This window comes from Pogoniulus pusillus, chromosome 22, assembly GCF_015220805.1.
Source record: "Pogoniulus pusillus isolate bPogPus1 chromosome 22, bPogPus1.pri, whole genome shotgun sequence".
Classification (NCBI taxonomy): Eukaryota; Metazoa; Chordata; class Aves; order Piciformes; family Lybiidae; genus Pogoniulus; species Pogoniulus pusillus.
In genome coordinates, this window is record NC_087285.1 from 3,838,355 (window position 1) to 3,855,710 (window position 17,356).

Here is a 17,356-nt window from a genome sequence, read left to right on the forward strand (position 1 = left end):
TTCTCTGGAGCCTTCCAAGGCCTGTCTGGATGTGTTCCTCTGTGATCTGTGTTAGATAGGATTGTCCTGCTCTGATAGGGGGGGTTGGACCCAATGAACTCCCTTGGGTCCCTTCCAACCCCTAACATCCTGTGATCTGTGAGTGCCAGCAGGGCCCCGTTTCCAGTATTTGCCATTCTCCTGCAGGAAAACAGACAGTGTCCTGCAGTGACTGAGATTGCATTTTTCCCCCTTCCTGCAGGTTTAATCCAAGAGAGGGACAAGGAACTAAAGGGAGCTCTCTTGTTTTATAATCCAGCCAGAAAATAGGGACAGAGAGCCCAGGCTTGGCAGTGAGTGAAGTTAATTGGAAGGGAAATCTGTAATTAGGATACTGACTGAGCTACCTGTTATTGAAATCATAGAGGGGCTCCAATGCCTTAACAAACAGGCTCTCCTCTGGAAACACAGAGAAAACAGATTTATTTCTTTAAGCTCTTTTTATTTGCTGCTGCTACCAAGCCATTAATATTTTTTTTTGTGTCAGTTGCACCAGGGATTCAAGCTACTCATTTCTGATCTGCAGCATACTCTCAGTAAAATTGAGTTTACACTTCAATAGCTTCCTTTCTTTCATTACTCCTTTTAATATCGTGTCTTGGCCTCCCGTGGTGGCTTCCACATTCAGCAGTTCTGCATGTCTCACAGCCTTTCAGGACAAAATGTCAGATTTGGGGGTGTGGGGAGGAATGAAATAGGGTTTTTAAATACCTTTTAAAACTCCCAACTCAAAGGTAGAGTCATAGAATCAGTCAGGGTTGGAAGGGACCACAAGGAGCAGCCAGTGCCAACCCCCCCTGCCATGCCCAGGGACACCCTACCCTAGAGCAGGCTGCACACAGCCTCAGCCAGCCTGGCCTCAAACACCTCCAGCCATGGGGCCTCAACCACCTCCCTGGGCAACCCATTCCAGCCTCTCACCACTCTCCTGCTCAACAACTTCCTCCTCACCTCCAGCCTCACTCTCCCCACCTCCACCTTTGCTCCATTCCCCCCACTCCTGCCACTCCCTCACAGCCTCAAAAGTCCCTCCCCAGCTTTTTTGTAGCCCCCTTCAGATGCTGGCAGGCCACAAGAAGGTCACCTGGGAGCCTCCTCTGCTCCAGCCTGCACAGCCCCAACTCTTTCAGTCTGTGCTCACAGCAGAGCTGCTGCAGCCCTCTGAGCATGCTCCTGACCCTGCTCTGGACACTCTCCAGCATCTCCACGTCCCTCTTGTGCCAGGGGCTCCAGAACTGGCTGCAGTACTCCAGGTGGGGTCTCAGCAGATCACAGTAGAGGAGGCAAATCACGTCCCTGGCCCTGCTGGCCACACTTCTGCTGCTGCAGCCCAGGCTCTGCTTGGCTCTCTGGGCTGCAAGTGCACACTGCTGGCTCCTGTTGAGCTTCTCCTCCAGCAGCACCCCCAAGTCCCTCTCCTCAGGTAGAAGGCCTGCAGTTGTGGAGAATCACACTTTCTGCACTGCACTGCTGAAAAGCAAAGCAAAACAAATCAGAAGTAGATCAGGTGGTAGCTCTGCTGGCTCGTGGAGGGAGTTAAAAGACTCAGCAAACAAAAAATAAGGCTGCGTGTACAAATGGAGCCAGCTAGGTGGAGATTGGACTTTGGCTGGTAATTAACAGCTCTCTCTGGAACAGGGTGGCAGGCTCTGTCAAGGAGACTAAGATGCAGGGTGCTGTTTAGGCAGGCACCCAGGAACAATAGCTAACATTTCCCACCCAGCAAATGTCATTCAGACAGCATCAAGGCTGTGCTGGCAGCCTGAAAGCTAATCCATTTTCTACAATGACTTGGAAGTTTTCTGTTTGACCCCAAATCTTCCTTCTCACTGTGTTTGTGGTTTTAGCAATTCCATTTTCCTGTTGTATGGGTTTTTTTGGTGGTGGTGTTTTTTCTTTTGCTCCTTTTTGCCTGGTGAAAAACCAAACATTCAGCCCAGGAAGAGGACAAGCTGCAGGTAGGTTGTTAAGTGCATAAGAGAAACCAAGGCTTCCAGCCTTGCCTCTGTCAAGGTGATTCGAGGTGCAGCACGGCAGAGAATGTGGCTGGTGATTGTCTGCTCCTGGCAGCATGTCTGCATTAGTCAGATGAATGCACAGGGTCAGTCCCTGACCAGTGCCACCTGAAGACACCTGTGTGGGCATAGTCACAGCAGGAAAGATGCCCTTTCACTGTTAATCCTGGGGTAGCTTGGTGTGCCGTGCAAGGAAGCTTCGTCATAGAATAGCTTAGGGCTGGGAAGGACTTTAGAGATCATCTACTCCAATCCCCCTGCCATGGGCAGAGACACCTTTCAGCTATGCTTGGTTATTCAAGGCCTCATCCAACCTGGCCTTGAACACCCCCAGTGAGGGGGCAACATGACCTCTCTGGGCAACCTGTTCCAGAGTCTCACCACCCTCACTGGAAAGAATTGTTTCCTCATCTCCAGTCTCAGTCTCCCTTCTTCCAGCTCAAAGCCACTGCCCTTCAATCCTAGCACTGCAAGCCCTGTACTGAAGCACTTCTTCCTGAAATCCAGTCTAAACCTACTCTCCTTCAGCTTAAGACCATTCCCCCTTGTCCTGTCTCTAGACACCCTACGCATCCAGGCTTCATGTACTGGAAGGCAGCTCTAAGGTGCCCCTGGAGTCTTCTCCACACTGAACAAGCCCAGCTCCCTCAGCCTATCCTCATAGCAGAGGTGCTCCAACCCTTGGATCACCTTTGTGGCCTCCTCTGGACTCACTCCAATAGCTCTGTGTCCTTCTTATGATGGAAACACCAGAACTGGATGCAGTATTCAAGGTGGGATCTCACAAGGAGGCAGAATGACCTCTCTTGACCTGCTGGCCATGCTCCTCTTGATGCGCCTTGCCCATGTAGTGCCTGGTGCAGCTAATGCTGTCTGCTAGCCACAGCACATGCAGGATCTAAATGAAATGCTTCAGCTGGAGCTGGGTTTTCCATTTCTGTCACCACATTGCTGAAATGAAGTCATTGCTCCGTTCAGGTCTGTTTCAGAATGTGTTTAATCTTTGCAGGGCTTTTGTGGGTTTAGTTTTGTTATTTGTGAGCAGTCAGCTTTGAAACAGAAGTGAGGGGTGCAGAGCCAGGACTGCTCAGTCAGGAGATGGGAATGAAAGAGGGAAGGGAATAAAAGGAATTAGGAATAGTGGAAAGGCTGTGGATGGGCAGAAGTTGCTGAGAGAGAGGTAAAAGCGCAGCAGTCAGACATAGAAAGAGGGGGGGAATAAATATATGCTAAAAGAACCTCAGCCTGCTGCTGTTTGGACCCTGAGATTATCTGCAAGCTGATGTCATGCTGTGCAGTGAGGACAGCCCCAGGGCAGCCATGCTGTGCCACCAGCTGCTCTGACTGCAGAGGAGCAGCCCTATTACCTCTGCTGTCTCTACAGAGGTGTCAATGAGGGGACACGAGCAGGGGAAGGGACCTCACAGCTGCATGAGCTTCTCTGTGGAGGTCACCCCAAAACACAGCATCCCCTGAGAACTGTTGGCTCTGAGGAAGCCCACAGCACAACAAAGGTCAGCAAAACTGAAGGTCTGGCACAAACAGCACCTCATGGATGCTATGACATCAAGTCCTGGGGCTCCTCAGTCTTGGTCTCAGCATTCCCATGGAGCTGGGAGGCATCAAAGTTCCTTGTCAGAACTCAGACACACAGAGAATTAAGATAGATATAAGATCTAAAAGCATCTCCCAAGACCCCATTAGCAATCCACATCTGCACAGCCAGGAAGAAAGTCAGAGTGTCCCAGGGCCACACATGCCTCAGGATTTCATTAGCAGGGTGGAAACCAAGTAGGTGGTGATTTTGGTGGGCCTGTAGGTATGTCACCCAAGCTGAACATGTGCAATGCCCACCTCCACGAAACCAACCTCGCCAAGGGTTGAGACTGCATTTACCACTGCATCTGCCTCTGCCCTGGGGCTCCTGCTGGCACCACACTGACTGCCTGAGGATCAGCCCTTAGTGCCTGCCATGGGCCACAGGTGCCACTCACTGCTGCTGTTCCCCAAGGGTCAGTGCTGGGCCCAGCCCTATTCAATATGGTTATTGGTGATCTGGAGCAGGGCATTGAGTCCAGCAGCAGGAAGTTTGCAGATGACACCAAGCTAGGAGCAGGTGTGGAGCTGCTGGAGGGGAGCAGAGCCCTGCAGAGGGACCTGGACATGCTGCATGGGTGGGCAGAGGCCAAGGGGATGAGATTGAACAAGGCCAAGTGGAGGTTCTGCACTTTGGCCACAACAGCCCCAAGCAGCACTACAGGCTGGGGACAGAGTGGCTGAGAGCAGCCAGAAAGAAAGGGACCTGGGGGTGCTGGTAGAGGGGAGCTGAAGATGAGCCCAGGTGGGCAGCAGAGCCACTGGCATCCTGGGCTGGCTCAGGAGCAGTGTGGGCAGCAGGACAAGGGAAGTTATTCTGCCCCTGTACTCAGCACTGCTCAGGCCACCCTTGGAGTGCTGTGTCCAGTTCTGGGCCACTCAATTCAAGAGAGATGTTGAGGTGCTGGAAGGTGTTGAGAGAAGGGCAGCAAGGCTGGGGAGGGGCCTGGAGCACAGCCCTGTGAGGAGAGGCTGAGGGAGCTGGGGGGGTGCAGCCTGGAGAAGAGGAGGCTCAGGGCAGAGCTCATTGCTGTCTGCAGCTGCCTGCAGGGAGGCTGAAGCCAGGTGAGATTGGTCTCTTCTGCCAGGCAGCCAGGGACAGAACAAGGGGACACAGCCTCAAGTTGTGCCAGGGCAGGTCTAGGCTGGATGTTAGGAGGAAGTTGTTGTCAGGGAGAGTGATTGGCATTGGAATGGGCTGCCCAGGGAGGTGGTGGAGTGGCTGTGGCTGGAGGTGTTGAAGCCAAGGCTGGCTGGGGCACTTAGTGCCAGGGTCTGGTTGATTGGGCAGGGCTGGGTGCTAGGTTGGACTGGATGAGCTTGGGGCTCTCTTCTAACCTGGTTGATTCTATGAATGCTCTGGAGCTGCTGTGTTCACCATTACTGCCCATCCTCTCCAAATAAAACTGTCCATTGGAAACACACCCTAGTTCATACCCAAGAACCCACTGGATGCTAACCAAAAGCTGCTCTTCCTCCCTCACCCAGAGCTCATCATGGGGGGGCCTCTGGCAAGTGAAACCCAGAAGCAATCCATAATCAAGAGGCAGTCCAGAGCAGCATCCCCCCACGCACACAGGCTGTGCAGCACAGGCATCCTGAACAAAACAGGTAGGAGCCATAATAAGGTGAAATTATGCTCTCCCAAAAGGCTCAACCTGAACTGGGTTCACCGGTTGCTGCTCTGCTGGAGTAGTTTGCATTCACCTCCAGTTCACACAGCCTTTGTGTAATAAACTGTCATAGCCCCAGAGAAGGGAGCATTCCAAAAAGCACCCTGAGGCAATGCAGAGCAGGAGCCCAAGAATCCAGCTGCATGAGTCAGTGACCTCCACACACTGCATCTCTTCCAGCCTTTCATTAATAAGCTTTTACATTTCTCTGGCACTTCCCAGCCTGAAAGATCCTAAAAGACTTAGGGGGTACAGCAGAGTTGAAATGTGGTTCCTGGGGAGAGAGGTGGGACCTTGGAGGCATGGAAAGCTTAGCCAAAGGCACTGGGGGGGAGGAAAGAGTCTTCATTTCAAACAGAGTCTGTTACATCACTGAGTGTTTCACATCCCTGGAGAACAGACAATAAGAGTTTGGTTTCTAAGGCACTGCCTGAATGAATCACATCGTGGATTGCTTGCTTTATCCAGGGGGGATGCAGTGCAAAGCAAGTGCTGGGTGGTTTTAATTTAGGGTGTTCAAGGTCCACAGCAAGCTACACATGGTTGGATCAAGGCTTTCCTCCCTTGTGGTGAGTGAGTTATTCCCAGCTGCTAGGCACAAAGCAGCAGCCAGGGGAGAAAGCAAATCCCACACTGGCAGCACCTGACCCTATGCTCAGAGCACCAAGCTCCCTGGAAGCTCAGCAGCACTGCCTGGGGCTTCAGCCAGCTAAAAGCTGGCCCCAAGCACCAAGTGGGCAACTGAGAGAGCTGCGTGGAGAGAGTCCCCTTGTGCCAAGGCTGTCATGGCCACCAAGGGAGCTGGGGCTTTGCAAAGTAGGCTGAGCCCTCTTGCTTTCTACTTCCAAACATTAAGCTAGTCCAGTTGCCCTGCTGGGCTGCCCTCCCTCAGCTCTTACTCCTGCCCACGAGCAGGGCCTGGCTTGTGCTGAACTAAGGGCAACCAACTGTCAGCCACAGCTGGCATCCCTCCTACTAAGTGCTCAGCCAAAACGGGCTGGGAGCATTTGGCCCCAAAGAATTTCCAAAGGAATGCCCAAATTCTCTTCTGCCCAGTGCAATTCCAGGCTATTTTTATCCAGCAGGCTCTGGTGGGGCATTGCCATGGCTGGTTGGAAACTTTGCTTCCCGAGGAGAAACTGCAGGCAAATTACAGACTCAAGGGCTCTTTTTATGTCTACCCTGCTCGGGGCATGTCAGCACTGCTCCAGCATTCCCTCTACCCCCTACCCAGTCCTCCTGCCGTGTCCCTGACGGCTGTTAATGACCTGCCCTCATAATTAACACATCTAGCAGCACAGGCAGCAGGGGATGAGCCCTCAGTGCAGTGCCAGCAGGGTGCTGGAGGGAAAGGCACATCTCATGCCTGCAGAGTGGGCACCCTCCTGACAGCAGCTCTGGTGGCCAAGCTACACTTGAGCTCCACCCGTGACACATAACCCTATGAGGAGAGGCTGAGGGAGCTGGGGGTGTGCAGCCTGGAGAAGAGGAGGCTCAGGGGGGACTTCATTGCTGTCTACAACTACCTGAAGGGAGGCTGTAGCCAGGTGGGGTTGGGCTCTTCTCCCAGACAACCAGCAATAGAACAAGGGGACACAGTCTCAAGCTGTGCCAGGGAAGGTTCAGGCTGGCTGTTGGGAGGAAGTTGTTGGCAGAGAGAGTGATTGGCATTGGAATGGGCTGCCCAGGGAGGTGATGGAGTGGCTGTGGCTGGAGGTGTTGAAGCCAAGGCTGGCTGGGGCACTTAGTGCCATGGTCTGGTTGACTGGCTAGGGCTGGGGGATAGGTTGGACTGGGTGAGCTTGGAGGTCTCTTCCAACCTGCTTGATTCTATGATTCTAAGCCACAGCAAGGGCAGGGCTGTGTGGTTACACAGCTGCCCCAGGGAGGAGTTCCCTTTTAAGCCCTTGGTGTCTCAGCATTTCCCAGGCCACTGGCAGGTGTTCATGACCCCTCTCCTGTGAAGAAAGACACTGGAGCAGTTTTTAAGCTCCTGTGGCAGCAGGGAAGCTGAGGCAGAGCAGGTTATTGCTTGTATCCCTGTAGCTCCTGTCCCGGTCTTGTATCCCCATCATTCCCAGCCCTGAGTGCAGGCTGTGAAGGGGCAGTGCTGAGTCAGCCATCAGGTAAGTGCCAGAGGCTCTCTGTGAGCCACTCTGCTTCCCAATGGAAAGAGAAAGGGGAGTAGGGAGAGAGACTGATGGGGTGGGAAAGAAACTGAACCAGCTGGGATGGAAGTGAGAACAATCCAAGGAAACAGAGACAAAGAGACACAAAACAATGTGGAATCCAACTCTTGATGTCAATGAGGTCACTGTTGGCACCACTGATGCTGGGGGCAGGCACTGGGGAAGTCCCAGACTGGACTCAGCTGCAGATGGGAAACAGATTCAGGAGCTGGATTCTGGAACTGGGTTTGTAAACACAGGATTCAGGATCAAAGGCAGAGCAGACAGAGCCCACCTGGGACACCAACTGTGGAAGAAGAGGCTTGACCCTGGTGGTCCCTCAGCTGTCTCCTGAAGATGCCATCCATGGGCTGCAGTCCCTTGTTGGGCAGTGAGGGTCACCTGTCCTGTCTGCTCCTCCCTGCAGATGCCACCTCTGACTTCCTGCACCCCAAAGTGGGGTCCAAGCTGTGGCAGTGCCCTTGGTCTGCACAGGGGCAAGTCTCAGGCACAGCCTTTCTGCAGTCCAGCCCTCAGCAGGAACTCTCCTGCTCAGCTTCTCCCTGCTAGCAGCAGCCCCTGGCTGTGCCAACTTGCCCTGAGCTGCAGCAAGTGCCTCAGTGAGCAGAGCCTGAGCTGGGAAGTGACAGCACCGAGCAGAATGGGTCCAGCCTAACTCAAACCAGAACATAAACCCAAGACCACGCTGCCTACACTGCCTTAGAAGGTTCTGAGGCTGGAAGTCCCACAACCATGCAGCCTTTTAGGCCTTGAAACTTCATGCAAAGGGAGAAAACCTGCTGTCAAGGTGAGAAGCACTGCCAGCAAGGTGTGATCAAAGAGAGAGTTATCAACTTAAGTGTGCTGAGGAGTTCCTGTTCCAGACAAGAGAATTATCAACAAGAAACCAATCTTAGAAGGCAGCAGCTATTGACAGGGAAATAAAAGGAATACAATTCTTACCAGACAGTCCTAAGTTGCTCCAAATTGCTGTCAGTTTGAAATATCTTGCTGGCAATTTGTTTTCAAATTCTTTCTTCCTAAATTTGATTTGTTGCTCTACAGAGGATGATCTATTCCCTGCAGCAGCTCCGAGAGCCTTCCCGGTGTCCTCTCGCTGCTTGTCTGTGAGCTGTCGCTGCTGGGAGCTGGCAGCAGTTTGTTAGGAGAGAGGACATCATCTCTTCAGGGAGGATCTGGTGTGCACTGCAGGGCAGCTGGGATCCCTGGGAGGAAAGGTGTCAGGGAAAAGGCACATTTCAAAGTATCACAGTATCATCAGGGTTGGAAGAGACCTCACAGCTCATCAAGTCCAAGCCTTTACCACAGAGCTCAAGGCCAGACCATGGCACCAAGTGCCACGTCCAGTCCTGCCTTGAACAGCTCCAGGGACGGCGACTCCACCACCTCCCCGGGCAGCCCATTCCAGTGTCCAATGACTCTCTCAGGGAAGAACTTTCTCCTCACCTCCAGCCTAAATCTCCCCTGGCATAGCCTGAGGCTGTGTCCTCTCATTCTGGTGCTGGCCACCTGAGAGAAGAGAGCAACCTCCTCCTGGCCACAACCACCCCTCAGGTAGTTGCAGACAGCAATAAGGTCTGCCCTGAGCCTCCTCTTCTCCAGGCTAACCAATCCCAGCTCCCTCAGCCTCTCCTCGTAGGGCTGTGCTCAAGGCCTCTCCCCAGCCTCGTCACCCTTCTCTGGACACACTCAAGCATCTCAATGTCCCTCCTAAACTGGGGGGCCCAGAACTGAACACAGCACTCAAGGTGTGGTCTAACCAGTGCAGAGTCCAGGGGCAGAATGACCTCCCTGCTCCTGCTGACCACACCATTCCTGATGCAGGCCAGGATGCCACTGGCTCTCTTGGCCACCTGGGCACACTGCTGGCTCATGTTCAGGCGGGTATCAATCAGCACCCCCAGATCCCTCTCTGTCTGGCTGCTCTCAGCCACTCCGACCCCAGCCTGTATCTCTGCATGGGGTTGTTGTGGCCAAAGTGCAGCACCCTGCACTTGGAGCTATTTCCTCCCCATCTTTGAGCTTCTCCACATGGGCAAGTGGCTGTGCTCTGTCTCTACCCCGGGGGGAGGGAGGGATGGGGCAGCATTTGCAAACAAGGGTTGAATAAATTCTTTAACCAGGATCCTGATTAACTTCTCACTTGTTCCCTGGGATAGGACAAGGAGCAATCATAGAATCAGCCAGGTTGGAAGAGACCTCCAAGCTCAGCCAGTCCAACCTAGCACCCAGCCCTAGCCAGTCAACCAGACCATGGCCCTAAGTGCCTCATCCAGGCTTTTCTTGAACACCTCCAGGGATGGTGACTCCACCACCTCCCTGGGCAGCCCATTCCAATGCCAATCACTCTCTCTGACAACAACTTCCTCCTAACAGCCAGCCTAGACCTGCCCTGGCACAGCTTGAGACTGTGTCCCCTTGTTCTGTTGCTGGCTGCCTGGCAGCAGAGCCCAACCCCACCTGGCTACAGCCTCCCTGCAGGCAGCTGCAGGCAGCAATGAGCTCTGCCCTGAGCCTCCTCTGCTGCAGGCTGCACCCCCCCAGCTCCCTCAGCCTCTCCTCACAGGGCTGTGCTCCAGGCCTTTCACCAGCCTTGTTGCCCTTCTGCCTCAACACGAGGGGAGTTTTAGCTGGTGGAGGGATCACACTCAGGCACTGGAAGACTAACAGCTGTTGCAAATGCTGGAGAGCAGAGCAGCAGAAAGCACAGCTCCACTTCAGCTGGCTGTCATTTTGCTACAGAGTTTACCCTGATACATGTCAGGGAAAGCTCCACTTAAGCAATTGTAACACCGCTGGAAAGGCTGAATTAGGAAGAAAAGAAGCAATATAAACCTCCCACTACTGTTGTTTGCAGAGATCAACATCAGGAAGAGCCAGTTAAAAGGTCTTGAGGCTCCAGTCTGTTGTTCCACCCTGAAAATCAGACACATAAGACACAGGAACACCCTGAGCCATGGAGGATGTCTGCTCCGTGCCCATTCCAGGGGACACAGAACTCTTCCCCTGGACAGGTCTCTGCAGAGGACCTCACTGTTCTGGCTGCCCTTGGTGTATGCTTTGCTCTTCTGTGGGATGTCCTGGGCAGATTCACAGATTCAGACACTGCACTGAATTAGAAGGGACCCTCAAAAGTCATCTTATGCAGCTGCCCTGTCATGGCAGGGAGGGACACCTCCATCTAGATCCACTCCACCTGGCTACAACCTCCCTTCAGGCAGCTGCAGACAGCAATGAGCACTGCCCTGAGCCTCCTCTTCTGCAGGCTGCACCCCCCCAGCTCCCTCAGCCTCTCCTCACAGGGCTGTGCTCCAGGCCCCTCACCAGCTTCATCCTGAGCTGTGCATCACCCTGAGCTGTGGTTACAAACCAGGAGGCTGAGGAGGAAAAGTCCCTGTAACCACAGCAACCCTCTCAGCCACATCCTTCCCTCCTGTAGCCCCTGGGCCCTTGGACACAGAGGCCACCCCTTGCCCCACTGCCAGCAGGCACTGGTCCTGCCACCTGCATTTGCCAGGATAAAAAGATGTGATCTGAAGGAAATACTCATCCTGGATACCTTGGGGATGGTCACCATCACCTGTGCCACCAGCCAGGTGCCACCAGCTGTTTTTCAGGGGGTGTGTTAGCACAAGAAGGTGGCAGCAGTTGAATAAAACCTTGTGTTTTGCCCAGGTTTTAGGGGTTTGGTGAGGTCCCTGTCCCTGGAGGTGCTGAAGGGAAGACTGGATGTGGCACTAAGTGACATGGGCTGCTCAATATGATGGTGTTAGGTCATAGTCTGGACTGGATGATCTCAGAGGTCTACTCCAGCCTTAATAATTGTGATTCTGTGACAGCTATGCCATAACAGGACCTGCTGGATGCAGATGGCAGCCAGAAGCTCTTTCAATCCAGCTCTGGGATAAGCATTGCCCTGCTCCAACTCCACAGCATCCGTCCTTCTTTCACCACGTGGTGCTCAGGTACTTGGGAGACTTTGGGTCACACCTTCCAGTGAAACCAGTAAGAGTTAGAGCATTTGGCAGCTGAGGAGCTGGTGATTTGCTTTTCTCTTTGGATAACACTCTTTGATTCCCTCCCACCTGAGTGCTGCCTTCCTGAGTGGCTGTGGCAGCAAGGCCTGCACAGAGGCTGTTAGGGATTAATGAGACAGGTGATTAAATACAGTTCTGCTTCAATTCAGTCCTGAGATGCTGGCTGTGGAACTGCCCCACTGAGAATTAAGCAGTAAAGCAGGAGGCATTGGCAAACATGCCAGGGAAGTGGCTGTGCTTCATCAGAGCTCCTGTGCCCAACTCTCAGTGCCTCTGTCCACTGCAAGTGTGACTGCAACAGGATTTGGGCAAACCTGTGTAGACTCTGCTCTTGGCTTGCCACAACCCTTCATCACCCCATAACCTGGGCCAAGTGCTCCTGCAACAGCCAGCAGTGCAAGCAGGAGGGGAAAAAGGGCAAAACACAAGTTTTTATTGACCTGTTGCCACCTTCTTGTGCCACTGCACCACCTAAAACTCCCATTTGTGCCATATCTTCCCCTCCAGCACCTGTACTGGCTTTGCAGGGCATGGATGGGGCCCTGGGGGATGGTGCAGGGGATATTTTATGGTGCAAAGCAGCAGCACATATTCTTAGGACAGCCAGAACCCCACAGTATCTCCTTACATATGCAGAAGCCATCCAGAACTCCATAAAAGCTGAAAAGTAGGAAAGCTGGGAAGGACAAGAGCAAACTGCTTGCAGTGAGAGCATCTCAAGCCCCTGGCTCTCCAAGGGCTCAGCAGTGCTACCAGCACCATTACCCTCTCCTTACAGACAGAGAAAGCAAGGAAATTATTCACCCTGTGTAACCCTGGGAATGCAGAAAGAGCCCAAATCAGGGAAACCTCAGCCCTTGTCATCAGATGTCATCAAAGATGTCACTTTACACCACCAAAGGCTGTAAAATGAGAGCCCTACTGCCCAGTTGGTCCATGCAGCTGGGGCTGTCTTGATGCCAGCAAGTCCACGATGCAGCCAGGCCTGCCCATCCCCATGCCCTCTGCTAGCAGCTTCAGTTCCCTTCCAAGACTCTGGGATAAAAGCTTCCCCTGAGCGTCACTGGGAGCAGATAACTCCAAACCATCCATCTGCTCCACTGACCCACAGCCACAAAGAGCCTGCAGGGCTTGAGCCTGCTCAGAAGTAGCAGTGCTGAGGTTTGTGCTCCTCAAAACCTCGCACCTGGATGAAGTGGCTCCTCATGCTGATCACAAAAAGACTTTGTCTTGACTGCACAGCCCCTGCCCCACTGCCTGACCCTTTTATCCATCCCCCTGGCTCCTGCTGCTGGCTCTAGCACAAGTCCAGGGGACTACTCAGCTGCTTCACAGCGGAGCAGCCTGCTTGTAAACTCAAGGTTTGCTCAGAGTTCATGCCCTGGGCTGCAGATTGATGGAGTGAGCCAGTCCCAAGTGCTTCTGATGGATATAAAAAGGATCTGCAATCAGAGGTGCACTTAAGCAAGTCTATTACCAAGTGAAATGACTTCAGGTTTAGGCAGCTAATTAAAAGTGGAACAAAGCATCGATCAGATTAAGGTCATAATTAATAACTCTATAGGTGCAAATTAGCCACTCACCAAATAAATACCACAGGAAGCTGGAGCTGGTAACTTGAGGGGATTTGTGTCCTCCTTAGAGGTCTTCAGAAAGCAAAAGTGACTTTTGAGCAGTGACCTCTGCTCACTGAGGAGATCCTCCTCCTTCAGCCAGGCTCTCTGTACAGCCCAGGAGGTTTCCTTCAAGGGTATTGTCCTTCTTTGAGCTAGACCAGGCCCATTCTGCTCAGTGCTGTCACTTCCCAGCTCAGGCACTGCTCACTGAGGCACTTGCTGCAGCTCAGGGCAGGTTGGCACAGCCAGGGGCTGCTGCTAGCAGGGAGAAGCTGAGCAGGAGAGTTCCTGCTGAGGGCTGGACTGCAGAAAGGCTCTGCCTGAGACTTGCCCCTGTGCAGACCAAGGGCACTGCCAGAGCTTGGGCCCCACTTTGGGGTGCAGGAAGTCAGAGGTGGCATCTGCAGGGAGGAGCAGACAGCACAGGTGACCCTCAACTGCCCATGGATGGCATTTTCAGGAGGAAGCTGAAGGATCACCAGGCTCAAGCCTCTTCTTCCACAGTTGGTGTCCCAGGTGGGCTCTGCTCTGCCTTAGACCCAAATGGAGACACCACAGCTCAGCGAGAGCCAGCACTTGCTGCTGTGCTCACCTCATGTGTCCAGCCCATGCAAGCCCTTTCACCTCCCCTTGCACCCAAACCCATGCACCTCCCACCAGCCCATGGCCACATCAGGCTGGGCTGTGTGGGGCACAGAGAGGAGCCAGGCAGGAGCATGCCTACAGCACCCTGCAGCAGCACCTGCTCTGGTTCAGTACAGCTTTGCTGGCTGCAGGCAGCATGCTAAGGCCACAGCAGGAAAAGATCTGCTCTCTTGGCCTGGAAGTAGAAACCACCTCACCTGTGTCCTTGCTGTGGGCTAACTGCCCTCTCTGAGCTATTTGTAGATGAGCACATGGAATCAGTCAGGGTTGGAAGGGACCACAAAGACCATCTAGCTCTAACACTCCTGCCAGGAGCAGGGACACATGCAGAGAGCTTCTTTCCCTGCTCACCAGCTGGGGACAATGATGAGCTCTGCCATGGCCTCCACCAAACAAGAGGCAGCTGCTTTGGGTCCCTTAATGGGTGATGAGCATCAGCTGTGGGTGAGCAGCACGTGGGGATAACCTCTCCTAGGGATAACCTGGTCCTGAGGATAAGAGAATCCCAGTTTGGAGGGAAGGGACCTCTGGAGATCATTGAGTCCAACCTCTCTGCTAGGGCAGGGCACCCACAGCACCTTGCTCAGGATCACAGTGGCCAAGTGGGTTTGGAATCTCTCTAGAGAAGGAGACTGCACAACCTCTCTGGGCAGCCTGCTCCAGGGCTCCAGCACCCTCACACCAAACAAGTTTGTACTGTTCAGATGGAACCTGCTGGGTTCCAGTTTGTGCTCATTGCCCCTTGGCCTGTCCCTGGACACCACTGACAAAAGCCTGACCCCAGACTCTTGCCCTCCACCCTTTAGCTCTTGCCAAGCATTGCTCAGCTGCACTCTGGGGCTGCTCTTCTGCAGGCTCTCTGTCCCAGGGCTCTCAGCTCTTTACAAAGCTTCTTCAGGCCCCTCAGCAGCTTTGTAGCCTCTGCTGGACTCTGTCCTGTCTCTCTTGGACTGGGGAGCCCAGAACAGGACCCAGTACTGCAGAGGAGCTCTCATTATGGCAGAGAAGCTCTGTGAAATGCCCTGCCCAGGGTGTGAGGTCACCAGGCTGGGCTTCAGGCTCTTTGCATTCACAGGATTTGGCCAAGTTGATGTTCTAAGAAGGTTGCTGGAATAAACTGTGTTCAGAGTAGCTTTGTCCTCTTACTGCTCAGGGCCTGGAGCAGCTGTAAAAGAGGAGCCAAGAGCAGGAGGGTTTGCCAATTATATGCTCCTATTGTTAATTATCTTAATTAGGAAGGATGTGCTGTTAGGTGACATCTCCACCAGAGGCCTGAGCTGCAGCCTTCTGGTCCCAAATCCTGAGGGATTCACATGGGGACTTGTCTGGACCCTTTCTGGGGGCTCCTAGGCAGTGGGGGGCAAGTCCTGAGCAGTACAGGGACAACCTATCACCCACAGGGCTCTCCAGAGCAGGGTGAGGGGAGATAGAGGTGGGAAATGGAGGAACTGGGAGCTCCCTAGAGCTGAGCCTGGTGATGCACCCAGCACCTCCAGGGGAGGGTGCCCACAGCATCCCAGCTCTCTGGGTCGCTATGTGGGATCTGGCAGGGGGAAGACTTAGGGGGAGGTTTGAAATGTGCCTTCTGGTTGTCTTGCACTCTCACCCTTAGAATCATAGAATCAAGCAGGTTGGCAGAGAGCTCCAAGCTCATTCAGTCCAACCTAGCACCCAACCCTGCCCAACCAACCAGACCATGGCACTAAGTGCCCCAGCCAGACTTGGCTGCAACACCTCCAGCCACAGCCACTCCACCACCTCCCTGGGCAGCCCATTCCAATGCCAATCACTCTCTCTGCCAGCAGCTTCCTCCTAACATCCAGCCTAGACCTCCCCTGGCACAGCTTGAGACTCTGTCCCCTTCTTCTGTTGCTGCCTGCCTGGCAGCAGAGCCCAACCCCACCTGGCTACAGCCTCCCTGCAGGCAGCTGCAGGCAGCAATGAGCTCTGCCCTGAGCCTCCTCTGCTGCAGACTGCACCCCCCCAGCTCCCTCAGCCTCTCCTCACAGGGCTGTGCTCCAGGCCCCTCCCCAGCCTTGCTGCCCTTCTCTCAACACCTTCCAGCACCTCAACAGCTCTCTTGAATTGAGGAGCCCAGAACTGGACACAGCACTCAAGGTGTGGCCTGAGCAGTGCTGAGCACAGGGGCACAAGAACCTCCCTTGTCCTGCTGCCCACACTGCTCCTGAGCCAGCCCAGGATGCCAGTGGCTCTGCTGCCCACTTGGGCACACTGCTGCCTCCTCTGCAGCCTACTATCCACCAATACCCCCAGCTCCCTCTCTGCTTGGCTGCTCTCAGCCACTCTGGCCCCAGCCTGTAGTGCTGCTTGGGGTTGTTGTGGCCAAAGCGCAGAACCCTGCACCTGGCCTTGTTCAGTCTCCTCCCCTTGGCCTCTGCCCACCCATGCAGCCTGTCCAGCTCCCTCTGCAGGGCTCTGCTACCCTCCAGCAGCTCCACATTGCTCCTAGCTTGGTGCCATCTGCAAACTTACTGATGCTGGACTCAATCCCCTGCTCGAGATCATCAACAAAGATGTTGAACAGGACTGGGCTCATCTCTGACCCCTGGGGCACACCACTAGTGCCAGCTGCCAGCTGGATGTGGCACCATTCACCACCACTCTCTGGGCTCTGCCATCCAGCCAGTTCCTGACCCAGCACAGAGTGAATCTGTCCAAGGCACGAGCTGCCAGCTTGGCTAGGAGCTTGTTGTGGCAGACAGTGTCAAAGGCTTTGCTGAAGCCCAGGTAGCCTCCATTCACCAGGCAGGTAACCTGATCATAAAAGGAGCCTTGGGGCAGCCCTGCCTGGTTCTCTGCCCTTCCACTTTCACTGCCTGAAGGCCATGTTTGCAGAAAGCAAATGTTTTACTGGGAGCTAATCCTGCTTGTTTGCAAAAGCCCCCAAGGCTCGTTTTAATTGCAAGTAAATGATTCTTAACGATAGAAATCAGAGGCAGCCCAGGCTGGGAGTGTTTGTGATATCTTGCACTGTAACCGGGAGTCAAGGAATGAATTAGTCTCAAATTGAAAAGGGGGGAAGGTTTCCATCTGAAATTGGGCAAATAGGAGACTTCATCAAGGAGAGATAATCACTTTGTGGGATAATAATGAGGCTTCAGCTTATCAGTTTTGCATGGAGAATCCTTAATATGCCTGTGGCAGATTCTGCTGCGAGAGACAACTCAATAAGAAAGGTAGTGGAGAAAGAAGAGCCCCAGCAGCCCCCAGTCCACAGCCTCAAACCCACCAGGCTTTGGAGGAAAAAAAGCCTGGAGAAGGAAAATACATCAGATGGATTCCAAAGTGGCTGGCTGGGGGAGGAAAGATCTGCTCTGGTAGGTTCCCACCTCTCAATTCCAGTGATCCCAAAGGATAAAGATGTCTATCTCCAGAGAGGGTACCCAGCTTGCTTTCTGCCCCCCTGCCCATGGTCCTGGCCTGCCTGGCTGGAATCAGCAGGAGTTTTTGGTCTCAGAGCCAGCTGCATTGTTCTGAGTCACAGAGTCACAGAATGGTTTGGTTGGAAGAGACCTCTAAGATCAT